At 46.3% G+C, this 20,805-nt stretch overlaps 1 protein-coding gene across 3 annotated transcripts in view; it reads left to right on the top strand.

Annotated features, from left to right (window-relative positions):
• USP9X (ubiquitin specific peptidase 9 X-linked) overlaps positions 1-20,805 on the top strand; it is a 2,614,063-nt gene that overhangs the window by 1,205,249 nt on the left and 1,388,009 nt on the right. The gene's annotated exons all lie outside the window — the stretch shown is intronic.

The following is a 20,805-nucleotide window of genomic DNA, read 5'->3' as shown; positions in this document are numbered from 1 at the left end:
TCCAATTAGGCTAGCCCTTATTAGATATAGAAATGCTCCTTTTAGTTGCCCCAAGCATATTACACAGATCTCATACTTCATTGGTGCCGGTGTAGCCCCCTGCTGCTCCTCTTATTCTGGCGTCCCGTCCCCTTTTCCATACTGTAAGTCGTCCCTTCCTAGGGACAGGAGATGGAATCTTTTTCACCAGAAAAACCTTCATCCCCTTTCATTTGGAGGCGCACGGGGTGCAGTCCTGGGAGCATGCACTACCCTGACTCTGCCCACCGGCACCACTCCTCGGTCACCTTTTTTGCGTCGACGGGAATGGGCCGATTTCACCAGCATTCCTGGGTTTGGCCGTGCCATGTAATTCCACGCGCTCTTCCCCGGATTCTTCTCTTATCTTTTTGGCTTTATTTGTAATCTCAGTGATTGGTCCTCCTGCATCACACTCCTCCCCGGCGCATGTCGACTTCAGCAGGTTTCAGCAGGTGTCCAGGCTATGAGGGACTCTTTCCCACGTCTGACCCCCACGCTCTTTGCCTCTGCTGCCTTGGCCCTGACCATGGCTGGGAAGGTTGCACCGCATGTGACTCTGACTCCACGTGCACTGAAGAACAGGAGAGAACTGTTTTAAGAGTCACCTCCAGAGGACTTGAAGTTTGTCCAGCAGAGATCGAGGCCCAAAGGAGGGCTGTTATATTCCATCGCACCCCGTAAGGGCGGCTTCTTCCCGAGGAAACGCCCAAGCGGGAGGTACCTCTCGGGTTCTCTTACTGGTCATGCTTCCCGAGTCCTGGGCCATGTCCACGCAGGGTAGGCCTCAAAGATCTTCTGGAATCCTCAGAGAAGTGGAAAATACAACAAAAAGATGCCCTTGAGGGGTGTAGAAAATACCGAAAACAGGTCCTGTTAATCGGAAGTGAAGTTGGTAGAGCTTGAGGCTCGATTGACCGAAAATATAAGAGTAAACTCTTTGGAAAAAAGCAGTAAAAGCTTGAGAGCTACAGCACGAGGACTCCCAACACTTGAACGTGTGGTAGAAGTCTGAAGATGGCTGCCAGAGGAGGGGCTTAGGTAGAGGACAGTCATTGGCTGGGGGCAGTATGACCCAGAGACCAGTGATTGGTTATTAGTAGAAAGACAGTTCAAAGATTTTTTCTTTACTGAGGATTCCCAGCCTGACGACGGGGAATATTCATGAGCATGTGAATCCATGCCAAACCCATGCTGGAGAACAACAGTTACAGGTAAGTAACTTGTTTCTTACCTCCCTCGGGCTAGTCCATGTGTTGTAGTTCCTCTGTTATCGGCATGTCTAGCACTTACATTGCGACCGTAACAATAATTGATACTTGTGTTTGCTTAGGAGTTGTGCATTTGGCCTGTGCGCTAACTGTTACTTTTGGTTAGTCTTAAATGATCACATACACATTTGCTTTTATTTGATTCAGCTCTGGTTTATTCTGTATATACCAGTTGTTTTCTTAATCCATATTGTATTAATTCATCAAACAATTGGTAATTCCTTTTGTTCGTACACGTACATGCAGAGCAGCTACCTCGGCCACCCCTTCAGCTTTCTGTAAGCATTACTGCTCTAAGTCAGACGCAGCCTTCGGACCGGCGGTTCTAAGTAACTTGTTTGCTTAAGGAGGGTCTCCTCTCCACCCTGGGGCTACATTCAGTTGTGATTGCCCCCACCCCCTTCCCAGTATGGAGGAAAGGGGACAGGATGTAAGAGTAGTCCTTAGTCCCCTTTCCTCCATGCGTCCCACCATCCTCCCCCAAATAATACTGGTGTCATTGGGCAATAATAAATATTGTCGACGTGTCAATGGGGACTGAGGCGTGGCGCTGGTTGGCAAAGTCAGGGTAGCACATGCTCACAGGACCGAACCCCCACGCGCCTCTACATTTAAAGGGGAAGAAGCTTTTCTGGTGATAAAGGTTCTGTCTCCTGTCCCTAGGAAGGGACACCCCATACAGTATGGAGGAAAGGGGACTAAGAGTCACTGCAGCGATTAACTTGTAATTTCCTTACCTCTTCAGTCCACGCGTGCATACTTCTACATCCCCAGACCCATGCATTCATTCATCCATCCATGATGCTAAACCTGGCATTGAGGCCCTAATAATTGAGATGCTTGCTAACCCGCCCTTTGGGCCAAATAAGTTAGCATTATAAACTGATCAGAAATCTTGACTGACAAACACCCCCCTAAAAGTGGAAAACTGTTTTACCTTTACAACGCAGTGACTTTTAGTATACAGTATAAATTCAATGAAATGAAAATTACTTTTCCCTTATACCGTTTCCTGGCACGTTGCATACATGTTTGGGTTCACGCATGTCATTGTTAACCACCCCCTCTCATTCTTATGTGCCAGTCCCATTACACAGACTGACATGACGCTTGTTTATTCAACCGCTTGAAGTTTTTGATACAGTAAAATCTTGGCTGTCTAATGCCCATTTACAAAAGCGCATGGGAAACCATTACCAGCGAAAACGATACTTGCATATTTTATTTGTTGGATGGACATGATGCTCACCTATCCCATTATGAAGAGTGGTCAGAGTGCCAGTGTGCAACAGAGCAATGTTTACTAGAAAAACTAAAAGATACCATGTTAATTATAGGGACTCATAATGAGGCACAATTGGGGTCATATCCGAATGCATGACTGTGTTTCAGAAAGTAGGAGATGCTGGCAAAATAAACAATTTCCCACCTGTTCACTGTTTTTGATCTGCCTTTGTTAATCTTGAAATAATATTTTCTGACTGGAGTGAAATGGACTGACTGCATCAGTCAGCCAATGCTTACAGCTTGATTATCCTTAACCCTTCGCGCTTGGCGAGAGGTGCCTTTGTGCAATAAATTTGTCTTTATTGTTAATGTTGCCGTGTTTTATTCGGTTTAGTTCAACCTCTTAATTACAAAAAAAGGCAAGATTGTGACACTCGACGTAGCAAACCAACAGCTATCTGGTGCTCTCCCATTAACACTGTGTGTATGTGCTTCCACTACCATCTGGTGGCAGAAATAGACAATTGCGGCACACACATTGGATATAGAGTAGGCGCTGATTACAGTGCCAGGAAACAATTCAGAGTGGCATTACTGACAAAGCAGGTGCTGAAACGTACAAAGAGCTTAATAGCTTTCCGCGTCTGGCATATTCGAACCCTTAATTTTACCACTCCTTTCATTACTTTCAACACAAAGTACGTGTTAGGCAGAATTCTCATTCTATGGCTAATTTTCCTCACCTAGTGAGTGCCCCAGCAGCTTTGCTGGATTTCTGGAGTTTATTTTTTCGACTTGGTAATAATGTTAGCCTTTTTCCCACTCTTACATGTGTATTGCCATGTGTATTTCTACTGTTTGTGTGATCTTGGGCTGTGGAGCACACCACTCCATGAGCCCCACTTTTTGGTGTGTGTTACACAGCACCTTCAGTGCAGTGACACAGGGTTGTCTTTTGGACTTCCCACTGACTCCATTTTCCTGGGGCTGACTACTGTCCCCCAGAAACATGTAAAGTTGCCATTTACTTTATATCGTCACTTTAAACTACAGACCCAGTACACCCATCTTACATGGAGTACTGGAAAGGGTTAATTCCTATCCCTTTTTGTCTGTGCCTCTCTGAGCTTTGTTTTGCTCTTTTAACATTTAGACTTGGCTGGTGGCAGTGGTATCTACCCTAACTTTTCTACCGCGATTATGCTATATAAACGTGGTATTGTTCCAGGCTATTATAGTAGCCTCGAACATAAACCCGCTTGAACAACTACTTTTCTTTTGGCTCTGGTCAGGTTTATTCACCATTTCTTTTTGTTAAAGTCCTTCTTGTGTTTTACTTTGCGTGGCAAACCAGGTTTGCTGCCTTTGTTCACCGTCTTTTGGCAGGCTTCTGCAAAGAAGCCCTCCTCTTGGCGCCTGGGCGTCTAGGTGGACTGAATGTGAGGGAGGGGTGTAGTCACCTCCTGCACAGGGTATCCTAGGAAACCCAAGTCGCACTTTGCCATGATTGGTTGAGGTGGTCGTCTGGGCCGGAAAACCCCCTGCTGTGTGATTGACAGCCAGACTCTTGGGCTAGAAGGCAGAGTCGCCACTGGAACTACAAGGAACCGAAGAGAAGCGGGGAAGACTGCTGCTGCAACTACCCGGTGAAGCCCTGCTGCAGTCCTGAGCTATCTACCGCTATATATCGCTGCACACTGCTGTAGTGGTCCAGATAGCCATCTGTAGAGGCTGTCCTGTTTTAAAGGAGCACACCGTTTATTCACCGTTGCTGCTGCTGGCCTCATCCCTGGGTAGTGCAGCTCACTCCAGACATCGTCCTTCTTGTCCCCACAACTGACGCTCCAGGAACCTTGAGTCTGCCGGAAACTGCCAGGAACAACTGCCGTGGCAGCAGCTTCTTCAAAGAATAAGGTACTGTGTCCAGCTTCGAGGAACTAGGGTGAACCCTTTTCCCCTCATACAAGGCTTGCCCTGGTCTTCCTTCCCTCTTAAAACTTTTGCTTCCTCGGTTGACAATATCCAAGTCCTCCTGGCAACCTTGAATCTTGAACTGTCCGACTTTGTGATCCTCGACAACAGGATCCCGGTTCCACTTGACACTGGCGCAAGCCTATTGACTTTTATCTTTCTGTCAGCAAGTGTTCTCTGATTCTGTCTGCCTTGTCAAAAGTATTGCCTATGATTTTGGCCCCCAACTCTCTTTGGTTAACTCAGGTGTGTTTTAACTCCGGTAACATTTCTTCCCGCGGGTACGCATATCTTTAGTAAGACCAAACTGTCACAAAGTGATCGCTTATGTATTCCAGGTAACACCTTTTGTTTCATAACACCGGTCTGTCAAATCCTAAGGTACTTACCTTGAGTTGTTCTGCAAAAGAAGAATTGGTTGTGTAGTGTATTTTACGTGTGGTTTTAATTTAATAGAAGTTAAGTGTTTTGTGAACAGATGGTTTAAAAATAAATGTACTCTTACTTTTTAACCAAAAACCTTGAGTCATGGTTGCTTGAGTCACAGTAATTGTAGTCCTTTGTGTAATCCCTACTACTGCTCATTTGCTCTTGAGATAAGTCTGGCTGCTCCGCTACTGCTACCACTTTAACAGTGTAGTACAGGCTTGTACCAGAGGTGAACTTGTATTGCCACTTCTAGTCTTAATTGTGTGTAGTGGTCCCTAAGTGATACATTCGCGGCAAAAAATCGCTGTAAAAATGCTGTGGTTTGACCCGTTAAAGGTGTACCCCATTACACCATTTAAGGGGAGCGGGTGTTGCAGGGGTGTCCTTTACATGGATTGCGGCTGCAAAACCACAGCATTTTTGCGCGATATTTTGTGTCCACAGCCATTTTCGCTGCAATTTTAACACATGGAACCCTTCCGAAGGAAGGCAAACATTTAGACTACCCCCCCCCCCCCCATATTAGCAAGACCAGTTTCAACTCCTTTAATTAAAAAATGAAAGGAACAAAACATCTTTCACCTCAGATGATGGGTATAATTGGGATTACCTTCATTGAGATCAGTTGTGAATTGGAACGTTTTATTTTTTAAGGTCCTTGTTCACCTGGAGAGATCTGCGAATGTTAGATAAATCATGCTATTAATTACCCTTCCATTGCTCTTTTAGCCTGGGTTGAAGAATGTTGAGGAATACTCATGTCTATGGAGATTCCTTTGGATCTATGTTTAACGAATCTTGACCTTGCACACACAAAATGTTTTGTCAGACTGACTGGGTTATCACTAGAAACTCCATTTTAAAACTTAACATTAAAAGTTGAAAGCAGTCTTCACTGTTGGTGTTGGGTGCAGAGGATTGCTGCTGAGTGTTGGCCTTATCAGTGTGTGCTAAAGGAGGCTCCACCTCCTAACATACAAAAGCACCCTACCTGCAGAAAGCAGGCGCAAAGTTGAAAGTCTGCAGTGGCAGTATTTGATCGGAGGTAGGAAGTACCTTCCTACTTGGATTGCAATTGTTACTGTAATTGTATACAGAGGAAATGCCAGTGTCCCTACCTCTTCTACATATTGTCTTTCTGATCAACAGGTACCAAAGGAGGTGTGCAGAGCGTAGCGCTTTTGACCGTAGCGCTTTTGACCGTAGCGCTTTTGACCGTAGCGCTTTTGACCGTAGCGCTTTTGACCGTAGCGCTTTTGACCGTAGCGCTTTTGACAGTAGCAGTTAAAGGTGTTAAACAAAATGTGAGAGAACGGACACACCTCGAAAAAAACAAATTACGACTTGCGCCGTGATGCGAAAGTGGGGGATAATTCTTCCTTATTGGATGCATCGACGGCCTCAGGCTCCTCATCAAGTGGGGGGAAAATTCCACAGAACTGGAAATAGGTGAAGTAAATGTCATTCCCACGTCTAAGTCAGACCCAAATGTAAATCTTCAAATCGAAAAAGGTCCGGTCTCTAAATCTATAGCGACTAACTTTATGGCAGTACAGGAGAGAACTGTCTCTGATGCACAACAACCAGGCCCCTCTGGTATTATGGGGGAAATAATTGTAAAAGGTAACACACTGCCATCTCAAATGCATCTAGTTTCAGATCGGGAACTTTTAGCGGCCTCTAAAGCTTTGAAGGAGCAGTCTGGCTGAAGATTAATATTTAAATGCCCTGCAAATTTTCTCCGGAAGCAATTGATAGACTAGGACTCCTCGATTACTTCTTACTCTTCGACACCGACTAAGCACATCCGACTGTCTGCGATGATAAGACGCATTGATCAGACGGCAGTTGGTGCACAGGAGCCAATATTGCAGGAACTTTATCAAGTTCTATGTGCCTTGCTGTCTCTAAATGAAAATTTGCAACCTGATTCGAAAACCCATTCGCCCTTTTGGATTTGATACTGGTTGAGCTTAATAGCATGTGTTTTAGCCCACTGAACAATCCAACTACGACAGGAATAAACAATAGCAAGCCCTTAAATGAAGCAGCTACTAAAGTGCCTAAATCTGCCAAAAGTATTCCTCAGAATGAGCCTGTTATGGCTCGGATAGTTCAACTGAGTGAAAAAGGCAGTGATGTACAGATTGTCAGTAAATGTGAAGTGTCTGAAATACAGTGTAAAGACCAGCCACTCTATTCTTATTATTATAAACTTTATTTAATAAGCTTGACATTGCAACAGAGAAAACAAGTAGACTGTAAGTGGACAGTGAGTGTAGTTTCCACGCATAAATGCTGGCAGTAAATCATATAACACAGCAAAGCAGCAGTTCAGGGTCCTTTGGATCGTAATGCAGTGATAGCCAAAACATACAGGTTAAGTGGAGTTGTGCACCGGTGAGATCTGGTCGCTGGTATCATCATCCGTATCTGAGGACAGAGAAGAAATATATAAGCGGAATGGGATCCGGATGTTTCTGCGTCTAGTCACTATTGGTTGTACGAGTGACCTCGGTATCGGAGGCGTAGGTGATAGCCCAAAGCCATTAAGTGTGTGTGGGGGGCCCCAGGATGGAGCCAAAGTAGTAGGATACAGCAGGTCGCCAGTAGCAGACACAGCCCAGCCAACTTTCTGGAATGACGTCCGAGCTGGGGCAGCTCGTGAAAAAAGTATGTTGATGGAGAGGGGGTGACGGTGCTGGCCAACATTTTGGATATTGTGGTGCATACCTCCTCCCAAAACAGGGAGAGGGGCCAGCAGGACCAGATCATATCTATATAGTTTGTGTCGTCTGTTATCTGGGGCATGTATGTGGATGGTCTTTGTACATTCAATGTAGTCTGACTGGGGTGTAGTGGAATCTGTGGAGTACCTTAAATTGGATCAATTTAAATCATGAATTTAATGATATTTCATGGGTGCGGGTATACATGCGGTACCAGTGCTGGCCTGTGATCTCGACACCCAGATCACCCCCTGTGCTCCCCAAGGAATCCCTGCATTTGTCGAATGGGGAGGCTATGGAGGATGGTGTATAATCTAGATACTTTTCCCTTAAAAGTCGTGCTAGTCAGTATTTCTGATATCGAGTCATCTGCAGGGATTGAGGGGGAAGTCTGGAAACCTTTTCTTGAAAGAGCGGCGTAGGCCTGCATATTGAAGCCAGATTGAGGGTCTGCCTCGCAGAGATTCTGGCAAGTCGAGCCATTCAATAAAGTTTCCCTGATCAAAGACATCTGACAGTCGAAACCTGTATCTGACGTATTGTTGTGGTGTCTATGCGGGGGTTTTCCAGAAAAAAAATTCCAAAGGGGAAGGTCACCATCAAAGGGGCATGGGGTGCCAGCCTGCTTCCATAGCTTTAGGGCCATTGCCATGGATTGTGCAGGGTCAAGGGGAGCACATTTGATGGAGTGGGTGGGGAGAACTAAAGATCGAAACATCTCGACCATCAGTAGTTGGGCGTTTGAGTTTGACGTGTAGAGGAGGGGGTTGTTTGCTATGAACCACTGTGAGGCATAATAGGCTTGAGCAGCTATCCAATACCTCTCGAAATTAGGGTCACTGAGTCCGCCCCTCGACATAGGGAAGGTTAGTGTTTCTAATTTCAGGCAGACCGCGCCAGAGTGCCATAGGAAGGTATTGATGATTCGAGTCAACACTGCGAAGAATTTGCGACCCGGCCATAAGGGAACATTTAGGAATCTGTATAAGAGTTGGGGCAACACTACCATCTTAAGGATAGCAATGCTACCTGCCAGTGAGCTCGGTAATGGAGCCCAGCCATCGCATTTCCAGTTAAGGGTGGAGATATTTTCCGAAGTTGGCTTCGTAGAGGGAATTGTGTTGACATGTAACCACCACCCCAAAATAGGTGATCTCGGACTGCGCCCAAGTAAATCCCAGGGGGTCTACGGGAGGAGGGGTGGTGGCTTCGGTCAGTGGAAACAATATAGAGTTGCAACAATTTACTCGGTGCCCCGAGAGCTCACCGAAGTAGATAACGTCTTCTATTATAGGTGCCAGGTTGTGTTCGGGTGAGCGGACAAAATGGATAGCATTGTCGGCATTAAGGGAGATGATCTCAGGAGGTGTGGGGGGGACCCGATAATCGTATTCCGCTGGGTGTGTTTTGTTGGCTCATCCTGTCGGCCAAGGGCTCAATTGCTAATTCAAAGATCAGTGGTGAGAATGGGCCCTGTCTCGTGTCTCTGGCTATTGGAAATTGGGGTGAACACCGGTCTTCTATGCGAACCCTTGCAACAGGGGAAGAAGACAGAAGTTGAACCAAGGTCCTGAAACGGGGACTGAAGTAGCATTTCTCAAGGACTTGCAACAGGTACCTCCAGGAAACAGTCGAAAGCTTTTTGCATGTCAAGGGTAACTGCAACTGCCTCTACACCTGGGTCGACTCGGGGCAGGTATGTTGAAAAAACAGTGTAGGTTAAATTAAGTGGAGCGCCCCAAGGTAAAACCTGACTGGTCAGGATGATTAATGTGTGACATATAAGGAGCTAACCTCAGGGCCAGCACTTTACTGTACTTTTTGACATCGCAAATAATAAAAGAAAGGGGGCGGTAAGAGCCACATTGTGTGTATGGTTTGCCTGGTTTGGGTAATATCGACATAATGCCTCTCGAAGAGTAGAGGGAAGGACGCCCGCATTGCAAGACTCATCCCAGAGGGTTGACAGTTGGGGAACTAGGCGGAACTTGTATTGTTTATAAAATTCAACAGGGAGTCCATCGGATCCATGGGCCTTCCCGGAAGCCAGCAAATCTATAGCCCTGGATATTTCTTCGGGAGTGACGGTGATGTCAAGGGCATCTCCTCTGAGGAAAGGATAGTAAGCAGTAAACTATCTAAGAATGCTTCTACGTCGGCAGTGGAGGCTGTATCTGCGTTGGAATACAGAGTTTCATAGAGTGAAATTCAATATTAATATCCTGTGGTGACAGAGCCAGAGTGCCATCTGCCCTCTTTATAGCCATGATATGCGTCGTACCATTCTCAAGTCGAATTGATCTAGCCAGGACGCGACCTGGGCGCTCACCCTCCCCATACCTACGAGCTGACTGGGGGTCGTCAAGGAACTTCCGCTTCGCATGAGAGCGAAACGCATCTAATTCTATGCCAATATCGGTAAGGGTGGTGGATGATTGAGAGGAAGCATACTGGGTCTCGAGGAGGGCAAGCCGAGCTTCACTCACATTAATGTCTCCCCAGATTGTTTTGAGAATCCCGGCCTCCTTGGAAATTGCAATGCCCCTGATGTAGACCTTGGAATGTTTCCCAAAAGGTGGCTTGTGATTTAACGGAGCCAGTGTTTAGTGTAAAGTCGTCGTCGATGCTGGTTCCCAGTTCAGATTCAAAGGCAATATCTAATAGAGAGTGCGGTTTAAATCTCCACGAGCGAACACTCGGGTCTTCGGCAGACCACCTCAGGGAGACTGTCACCGGGGAGTGGTCTGAGAATGTTCTGGGAAGGATAGACATTTGCGTGATGGTCCCGACAAATGTACCCAAAACAAGCCATCTGTCTATACATTAGTGGAAGTCGTGTACTGAGGAATAAAAGGAGAATGTTTGAGTCGGGTGAATTATTCGCTATGCATCAGATACTTTGAACTGGCTCTGCATTTTTATGATGGTTCTGGCTGCCTTGGAAAGTTGACGAGGCCTGGAGTCCGATCTATTGAGGTTAATGTCTAAGATGGTGTTGAAATCTCCGCCTCAGAGGATATGGATAAGACGGAATCCAGATAGGAGGGAGGAGATGTGTGTATAGAAGTCGGGGTCGTCAATGTTGGGACCATATATGTTCAGTAATACGATTTCTCTACCTAGTAAGGCCCCAAGTAACGTCCCAGGGGATCCACATGAATCGCTTTATGTTGGAACTTGAGACTTTTATGGATCAGAATCATGACTCCGTGGATTTGGGTAGAATAGGCGGTGTAATAGCGTTGGGACCCCATGACCTCGCAAACCTGTCGCATCCGCTGGAAAGAGTGTGCGTTTCTTGTAGAAAAAGCTATTTAACCCTGTGGCATTCAATATATAACTCCATTTTGCCGTGGTTACCCTTTCCCCTGACATTCCAACTCGTACATAATATACTGTCATCTGCCATTGGAGCAGAAAGTCAGCCACAGTAAGCAAGTACCCCGACCGGAGTGTGAACTATGGGGTCCAAACCAGGTGCACCAAGTCCGCAGCCTGATAGGCCCTGTACGGAAGGATAGAGGGACTTGTCGTCCCAGCTGCGTGCGAAGCATTTTAACAACTTTAAACCATTCCCAACCCTTCCCCTCCCTCAGCCCGAGAGGTGATAACCCCCAAAATCATTAATCGAACCACAAAAAGCGGCGTCATCGCCTGGGGGGGGTTGTGCGTTGGCCATGAACGGCAGAACCTCCGAAGTGGGGTATTGGCAAGGTACTTCGTGGTGCACAATGTACAAGCAATGAAGAGGGAGCAAAAAGGGACTATTCTAAAAGGTGCCAGGTAAAATCAATATCAAATCAAAAGGGAAGCAGCAAAAAAAGACTAATGTGAAACAGTCAAAAATAACCAACAGGAGTTATGAGGTCCAGTTTTACATCTACCCTCCCTGTGAGTGAAGATCTGTGTAAAAAGAAAACGACTGGCAGTGTCCCTATACAAGCGAACATGGCAGTAGGAACAGGCCCTGTAACCCATTTTACTGATGGCCTGCAGCAAAGATCGGAGAGGGTTGATTCCTTATGCATGACAACTGGGGAACACATAGACTCTGCAGTCCAAATAGAATCATCATGGAATAAAGACACAATGAAACCACTGGACTTTCAGTATCAGGGGTGTGAGGGGGGACGGGCAATAAAGGGAGACAGGTTGAGGGATAGACGAGTGGGTGAGACATGGTCAACTGGTGAGGATTTGGGTCCTGTTACAACTGTGCACTGGGGCCCCTACATGAATAAAATTGCAGTCAGGGCGGGAATGCAAGTAATTGGCACTAATGTAAATCATAATGAGAGGGTACTCCTATCAAAAAAATAGATTATGTGAAAGAAGACTGCAAAGGGCTCATGAGGGGGCAACTCAACCAGCTGGTCGACATGGGAAATTAACGCAGGAAGAAAGAAAATTCATTGGTGACTGTGGCCAGTTGAATAGAACAGGTGTATTTTTTTTTGTTGTTGAGGGGGTCCAGGGGTCCAGATCTCTGGGCAAGGGAGGTTAGTGATATGTGGAGAAAAGTACCACCGGTGAAAATGCCTGATGTGGTTTCTAAAAAGATTGTAAGTAAGAATAAAAGCAAAACGAGTTGTTGGAAGCGTAAGGTGGATTGCTTACATCCGCAGAACGGGTGTACAGTTATTAACAGGGCATGTATTCTCCCCCTTCTAGGGGAAATCACCTTATTGAGAGCCATCTACAAAAGATTTTGAGAGAGTAGATGTTTTTTCTATTCCGACAGATGGGGCTATAGTGACCATTTGTTCTAAAACTGTTTGATTTCATCATGAAATAATTTCCTCCACTACGGCAATATGGATATGATGTTCCCCATCAATGTGATGTTCCAGGACTGATTTATACGTATGAAACCCAAGGGAGTACCATGAATAACGAGTTAACTGTGTCTATGAGTCAGGTTTAAAATGAGTACCGAAAAGTGCAGTGGATAGCAGAGGAAGGGAGACGGCGGAAATAAATAGATGATTGGATGTGGGTATTTCATTCCCTAAATGGGCAACTGCTGTCTCCCTATCTTTACAGATGTAACCATATTGAAGGCACTATCATGTATTAGCTGTGGGAACTCTCAATTATTTCCAAGCCAGACACTGGGGAGAATTGTAAAAGACTATCCAATAATCCTTATTCAAGAAATCTGTCTTACTGAAGCTCCTGTCTTTGATGGATATGCTATGTTATTGCAGTCTGCTGAAAAAGGAGATGGGGGGGGGGGGGGCCCTCAGGAGGTTTTATTACTGTGATTAACACCACTGTAGGAATTGCCATAGATCAACAAGTTCAGGTGGGGAAGGGCATTTTAGCTGTCCAGGTTTCAGTGAATTTGAAAATTGTGACTGCATTTATTTCTGCTTGGATCTCGGATTCAGAGGGAGGAATAATTATGTTGGGAGGTGACCTAATTTCCACCTCTGTTCATCTGGGAAGTACTGGTGAAAGTCCTAAGGGTAGTAATGTCATGAAAATTAATCATGGAGCCACCTGGCAAAGGTGCCATGCTGGACTGGCGCTCATCTTTTTTTCAAAAATCCCACCTACATGAAGCCGTGGGCATGATGCCGCTACCAAGATGGCAGCCCTGCTTGGCAACGGAGTGCCGAGGACGGTAACCATAGCTATGACACACTGCGCCCGATTGGCTGGACGCACCTTCATCTGGGCCAATAGGAAGCCGGACCCCAGCTCAAGGGCCCACATCATGCCCTTGCAGCAGTGCTCCTCCCATTCCTGAAGGCTGCACAGAAGCGCAAGGGCATCCCTTGACCTAGCTCCAGCTGCACAGCGTGCAAGCCTCACCGAACACAGAGGCATTTTTACAGTCTGGTTCCAACATGGGAGCTGTTTACACAGCAAGGGAGCGTGGCCACAGGGGTGAACTCCTGCATGTGAAGCGCCGTGTTCGACTGGCGTTCATCTTGTTTCACACCCCCCCCCCCTACACGGAGCCGTGGGCAAGCCACAGCTGCCAAGATGGCCGCCCCGCTCGGCACCGGAGTGCCGAGGAAGTTAACCATGATGGCAACGACACATTGCGCCCGATTGGCTTGGGCGCACCTTCTTCTGTGCCAATTTGAAGCTGGTAGGTGAGGAAGCCAGCCCCAAGCTCGAAAGGCCCTCATCAAAGGTCCCTGTATGTGCCTCTCCGGGCCGGGGAGGGCTCACGGAGGCCCCCCCTCCTTGTCTCCCCTCTTTCTAAACATGAAGCAACCGCCTGATGCAGCCGTTGCCCACACGAACCTGTACCCTGCATCTCCACGCTCTCTGTAGATCGTCAAGAGAGTGATGGCTGAACTCGTCCACTGCCTCCTCCACTAACAAAACTGAACCATATCAGTGCCTCTCACACTGTCTTTTTGCCTCACCTAATCTCCCTCTTCTTTCAATGTATTATGTGCCCAGTTTGATTTTTGAACCTAGGTGTGTATTTTAATATCCGGCACCCAATATTTTGCTTTGTATTTTGTGCCCGTCCTGTAACTACTATTCAAATGGATTGTGTCCTCCAACGTATTCCACATCTTTGACACGTTGGAGGAACATCCAGTTGAAATAACGTTACCAGTTGGTAAGTAGCTTGCTCGTCCGCCTGGTGAGTTTGGGCGATGACTGTGCAGTGCACCCGCTCCTCTCTCCTTCATCTGTCCTCAGCCACCCTGATGGCACTCCTCTCTCTCATCTTCTCTATCTGCTACACTATTACCTACCCTCCCCCTCTCACGAAGATTGGAAGAAAAAGACATCCTGAGCTCCAACCCAAGCCTACCCATCGCAGACACTTATGTCAGCGCAACGTCCAGTCAGGTCTTCACTGTCCCCTCGCCAGATCTATAGACTCCTCATCTCTACTCTCCCCTTTCACATCCTCTCCCATTAATGGTGGCACCAAGTTGGAAGTCCTCTTGGCAGTCTTCTCATCATCCTGCTGTATCAATAATGTCTACCATACTGGCACTATCTTGATTCAGGGTCCTTAACCCAACCTTCTCTTTGATCAGCGCTTGCCACCTCTCATCTTCCTTCCTTTACCTGCCTCTTCCCCTACAACTCTCTGTCCCCCCCCCTTCGACTAGTGTACCATGCCCCTGTACTCCTCCTCTGAAAAACCTTGAACGGCGGAGACCTCTTCACGTGACACACTTAACGCCCGCTCAGCCAACAAAAACTCCGACATCTGCCTCCTTCTTGAAGACATTAACCTCAACATTCTTGCTCTTACCGAGACATGGTTCAATGTCAGCTCAGTCACTGCTTTTGACTCCCCTCTCCCCGATGGCTACAAGATCAATTCCAAGCCACAACCTAACCCTGCTGGTGGTGAAGTTGCCTTAATCTTCCCTGAGTGGGTTCCTTCCTCCCTCGTACCCACCCAGCTAGACTCTTCCTTTGAGAGCCTGGTTTGCAAGTTGTTCATCTCTCCCTCCTTGTCTCTGACCATTACAACGATCTACAGGCCCCCTGGCACCACTACCCTGTTACACTCTGAATGGGCTGATTTCTCCTCTCAACCTCCTCTAACCTCCTTCTCTTGGGCGACTTCAAGATCCACTTGGACTCCTCTAGCAGAGCATCCACTCTCTTCCTTGACCCCTCTGCACCTCGCTCTCCCTCTCAGTCCTCCCTTCAGGTCGTACCCACATGGCAGCACAAAGTCTTGATGCCCTCATCCACTCTGATCGTCCCCCCAGTTCCCCACTGATCACACCGCTCCTGGTCAGACCACTCCTCTCCTCTTACTAGGGTCCCCTCAGTCCTCTCACCGCACCTCCTCCAGCCCTGCCAACCTTGTTCACTAACATTGGTCCGATGAATTGAGTGTCAGCTACAGCCTTAACATCACCTTCATCCTCCCCTCTCCCCCACCCCAGACGTTGCCTCGGAAACTGCTCTCCGCAACCTCCATCTGGCCATTACTAACAGTCTGGACATTCTTGCCTCAGTCATGAGGATCCGCCTGAAACCTGCCTCTTAGCATAATACATGGTATGACTCACAACTTGCAGCCCTGAAACGCAAGTGCAGAGCTGCGGAATGGAAGTGGCGAACCTCAGGCTCACCCTCTGACAAACTGGCCTGCAACCTGCTCCAAAGACAATACAGATATTCTATCCAAGTCATAAAAGGGCCCACATCCAGGCACTAGTATCTGGTGCTTCCAACATGGCTGAACTCTTTAAAATCTGCAGGGAACTAGCCAACCCCTCTGCAGTTCCCTCCTCCCCTCTTCTGTCCCAGGCCTTCTGCAACGCACTGGCTACACACTTCACCACTAAAACTCTGGACATCCTGAGCACCCTTGCTACCCTCCTCCAGCCCCTACCACACTCCCTTGCCTCCTATGGCCTCCTAACCACCTCCTTCCTCTCAACTCCTTCACCCCTGTCACACCCAATGAGGTCACCAGAGCAATCCACTCGGAGTGTCATCTAAACAAGTTACCAGAACCATCAAGGACAACATTCGCTCCCTTTCCCATGCTCTCACTGATTTCTGCAACCACTATTTTGCCACTGTTTCGTTCCTCTCCTCCCTTAAGCACTCCGTGTGGGCCACCTCCTGAAAAAAACCTTCAGCAGACCCTACCTGCCCAGCCAACTACTGCCCTATCCCCCCCCCCCCAACTTACCTTATACAACGAGCTGGTTGGCCGTCTCCACGACCATCAGCCTGGATTCTGAACATCCAGAGGCAAGGACACTCCTCTTCTGAACACCTGTGAAGAACTGGTTGTATCTCTAGAATCTTAACTGTCCAGCTGTCCTCATTCTACTCGATATCTCCTCTGCCTTTGACACAGTCAACCACTCCATCCACATAAAACCGCTCCATGATACCCAGGGTATCTTGGAGCAGGCACTTGACTCGATGACCTCCTTCATAACTGACAGTTTGTCCAAGGTTATTCTGGGCACCTATCGCTTTCTCCAGTTGTGGGGCACCCCGGGGATCCAACCTCTCCACCTCTCCCCCTCTTCAATACTTATCTTTTTCAGCTGGCACTCCTCATTTCCTCAGTCTCCCCAAACTTCCAGTGTTATGCAGATATGACACATCTCTATTTCAAAGTTCCTGCTGACCCTCCATCATCTTGGACTGCCTATCTGCCATCCAGGCCTGGTGCACTTCAAACGATCTCTGCCTCAATGCCAGCAAAACTGAGATCCTTTCTATTGGGACCCCTGCTTCCTTTTTTCCCCTCAATCCGGCCTTCCTCTATGGGCTCTCCCCCTTCTCCTTCATCTGAACCTAGAATCTTTGAGTCATCTTCGAATTGATTTTGCTTCCTCCCTCAGATTCAGGACATTGCCAAGGAGACCAACTGTCAACTCTTTCTTCTCAAAGGAATTCTCCCTTTTCTCACTCCCCCCCCCCCCAGAAGCTCAATGTTACCAGAGCTCTGTCTCTCTCTCTCTCTCTAGGCTAGGCTAGGCTACTGCAATAGCCTTCTCTTGAATCTACCATCTTCCTCTCTATGACCCCTCCAACTAATCCAGAATATGGCAATGAGACTTATCATTGACCTAAAGCCCAAGGACTGCATCTCTCCTGCCCTAAAAATTCTTCCCTGGTTCCCGGTTGCTGCAAGGATCAAGTTCAAATTCCTCTGCATTACCCGTAAGGCTGTCAGGGGCCAGGGATACTCTATCTGCAACTTGCTCTTACTAAATACTCTCCTTCTAGACCTCTGTTCCTCTGGTACCACCTCTGTGTATCAAGTGTTTCGCCAAACAGAGGGCGGGAGGCCGATCTCTTTCCTCAGCTGGCTCCCTCTTATGGAACAGACTCCCCCTTCATCTTGAGCCAGACCTCCTTAAATTCCATAAGCCCCTCAAGACTTTCCTTTTCACCTCCTCCTTACCTTCTTCCCTCCCCTGCTAATCTCACAGTCGCTGTGATCGGTGACCAGGTCCCTTGTGTCCTTCGGGGCCTGGCCCCCCACACCTAATCGCCAGCAGTCTCTGCCTACACATAGCACTTGCCTTGACAATTACTGATCTTCTCCACTGTAGGACTGCACTTAACCATTTATATATATATATTTTTTTACAGATGAATGTTCCCTTGCAAGTCCTACACTGGTCACTTACACCTGCTGCTCACTCACGAGCATGGGCACTCCAGCACTTTCCCCCTCTCCCTCTTCACTTCTCCTCTCTCTGCACTTGCACACTCTGAATGTTCACATGGTCTAGTAGGTCAGTCGTTATCCTCCAGTGTATTCTTTGATTTCTATCCCATGTTCCCTTCCTTTTGCCCTGTGGGTGTTTTGAAAAACATTTTACTTTTATACATGCCTAACAAATGCACAATAAATACATACATTTAAAAAATTGAAGGCCTGGTGTCCTTGGGATTACAGCGACTGAATGAACTAACTAACTTGGTCAAGAGGGCATAGGCAATCCACCTTGGACTACATATTTGTGAAGCGGTCACTGAGGACAAAAATAATCAGTATTGTGACAATCAAAATCTGAGAATGATGCAGAAATTATGCTGGAATTACTCATTACTATGTAAAAGTGATTCAGCATCTTTCTGGCACATTGCGAATGACTTGGAAATAAACCAAGTGGACATGAAATTGAACCCGATAAGGGACTCCAATGGGTCAATCCTTTTGAATCAGTCTTTGGTTAGAGGTATGAGGTGGAGGAGAGTGTTGTGGCAGTGGTTGAGAGTGAAATTGATGGTCGGCATGTTGATTTTGACCAGGAAAGTATTTTTGACATTATTCAGGGCATTTGTAGGTCCAGGAACGAATAGGTTAGCCAACGTGGTCTTTGAGGACGACCCTCTGACCTGGTCTATGATTCTGACACTATTCTACAAGCAAGAAGTGGATACCCAGAGTATTCTTGCATCTTGGCATACAACCTACGTGATCCTTGTATTCAGAAAAGGCAATTACAACAACCTGAAAAATGTCGGGTTGATTTCGATCTTAAAATGAAAAAGGTGACCATGTATGCTAAATCCTACAATTTGTCAGTGTTTTATATAAGACAGGAACGATGTTCCGAAGTTTATAGACACAATTCTCTTTAATTGATTGCTGCCTACACTGTTTTGGCCTTAAATTCTTCAGGGCGTTATCATGAATTCTGGTGTATATTATCAGTTATAGGGCATCCGTGTTCAGTTTATTTTTCAACATCTATAGTCTTCTCTGTACCGTTATCTGTAAGGTTTATCTTGAGTATAACTCTACTGCAGTGTATTTGCAAAGACATCTCCATCTGTTTCAATATATTTCCATAAATCAAGATGGTTGTCAAAAACAGTTAAATTCCCACAGAAGTCCTCTTCATGCCTCTAGTTATACTGATTTGTGAGTGTCATCCTACAATAAGTCACAGCAATGCAGTGTCCTCCTGTTTAAAGAAATAACCTTGAACCATGACTTCAAAAAAATGAAATTTTCATTTCTAGAGAGTTTCAACTATTCCAGAGAGTCTGGAAGTACTCTCTTCTCCTAATGAAGCCCCTCGCAAGCATTTGCGTTTTTCTGAGTGGCTCCATTAGGAGAAGAGAGTACTTAAAAACTCTCTGGAATAGTTGTAACTCTCTGGAAATGGAAATTCCAGAGAAAATGTGCAAACGCCGCCCCTTTTCAACTAGTTTATCAACCACCGTTCACTGCTTTCCCTTAACAGTGAAGAGTAATTCTTGTTCCACATTTACTTTCTTCCAACACCTTGTCTTGACTAGCTTGGCACCCATTCACTTAGTTGTCCTCTCAATACTTCTCTGGCTCCTGCCAATACAGGTCTGCTTCTAACCTGCAGTCCTTTGACCACTTGGCTTGTGTCAATACTCTTCTCGCACCCTTCTTGGGATCTTACTTTCTTTGTCAATACTTGTATTTTAGTTCATTCTTTGGTACTTGCCACCTGCACAACGTTGCCATTATTCCATTCAGAATCTGCTCATCATTTGATTTCCTTCTGTTTGGTATTCAAAAATGCTTATTCAATCACTCGTGTTACTGGTTTTCATTCTGTGGATAAGTGATTTGCCACTTTTCCACAAATATGTGCACTGAAATGTCACAATTTTTTAGAACTCCACCGGAGATGACTACTCACAGATTGTGCACACTAAAGCCTGTTGTTCCCAACAGGTAATCCTGGAGCAATCTGTTAAGGGGGTTCCCCCTTACATTACACTTGTACTGAGTTACTAGAGTCTGAAAAAAAGAATTCTAAGAAAAAATATTTAATGCTCAAATAAAATTCATACATCAGTACATTTAAACATAATCACACTTTTCTATCTAGTAACCGAATTTCTCCTGGTTTTCAATTCCATACATGTAACTCCCCAACCCCTCTCAACAGAAATTCACAACACCATAGTAAGTCATTCTTGACTTAATGTTGTTGCCAAAGCGTTTCAGATATCACCATGTATCCTCCTTCAAAGGCTAAATTGCAGTCGTTTTCTTTTCCTTATTAACTTTCACTGTTGCCTATAAAACAGAACAATGTCCTTTACGCTTAAGTATTTATTACAAATTGTGTCACATATTAAGACCCATATTTACGTTAACATTACTCCCAATCACAAACCTCTTGTCATCAGTATTTCTCAATTTGTACATATACCTAAATAAAGGAAGACTAAAATCACTAATCTCCACTGAATGTTCATAGAGCATCCAAACCATTTAACACACTTCTCATCTGACTGCTTGTCGGTTAGCGAACCGTTCCGTTCAGTATTTTGCGAGCGCTCCCAAAGCCAGTGTTCTCGACGAACCTAAGGGAACAAAGAATCCCATTAGTTTAACTCAGTGTGTGTGCGCGGAGGGTAATTTCCATTTGCACTTACACCAGCTGGAGCGTTTTTACTCACTTGGACTTGATGAGCTTCTGCCATGGACAGCGAGGCATCGGACCGGCGAAACCGGTCGGGTGCTTCACATCCATTATTTTTTGCTGCTGCTTCCATGGCAACAGCCCGAGCGAGGCAGGGCTGCAGCATACATTGAGCAGCGGCCATCATGTTTACTATATTACTCTGAGTTCCAAAAACACATCAACTCCATTACTTAGTAAGCAATCAAACCGTTCTCGTCCCAGAGTATATGTTAATCAATTACTCATTCTATCTTCCCAGCATTTGACAAATGCCGAACC

This window comes from Ambystoma mexicanum, chromosome 7p, assembly GCF_040938575.1.
Source record: "Ambystoma mexicanum isolate Mex_15411 chromosome 7p, UKY_AmexF1_1, whole genome shotgun sequence".
NCBI lineage: Eukaryota > Metazoa > Chordata > Amphibia > Caudata > Ambystomatidae > Ambystoma > Ambystoma mexicanum.
The sequence above is the reverse complement of the archived record's forward strand: the minus strand, read 5'-3'. Positions and strand labels throughout refer to the sequence as shown.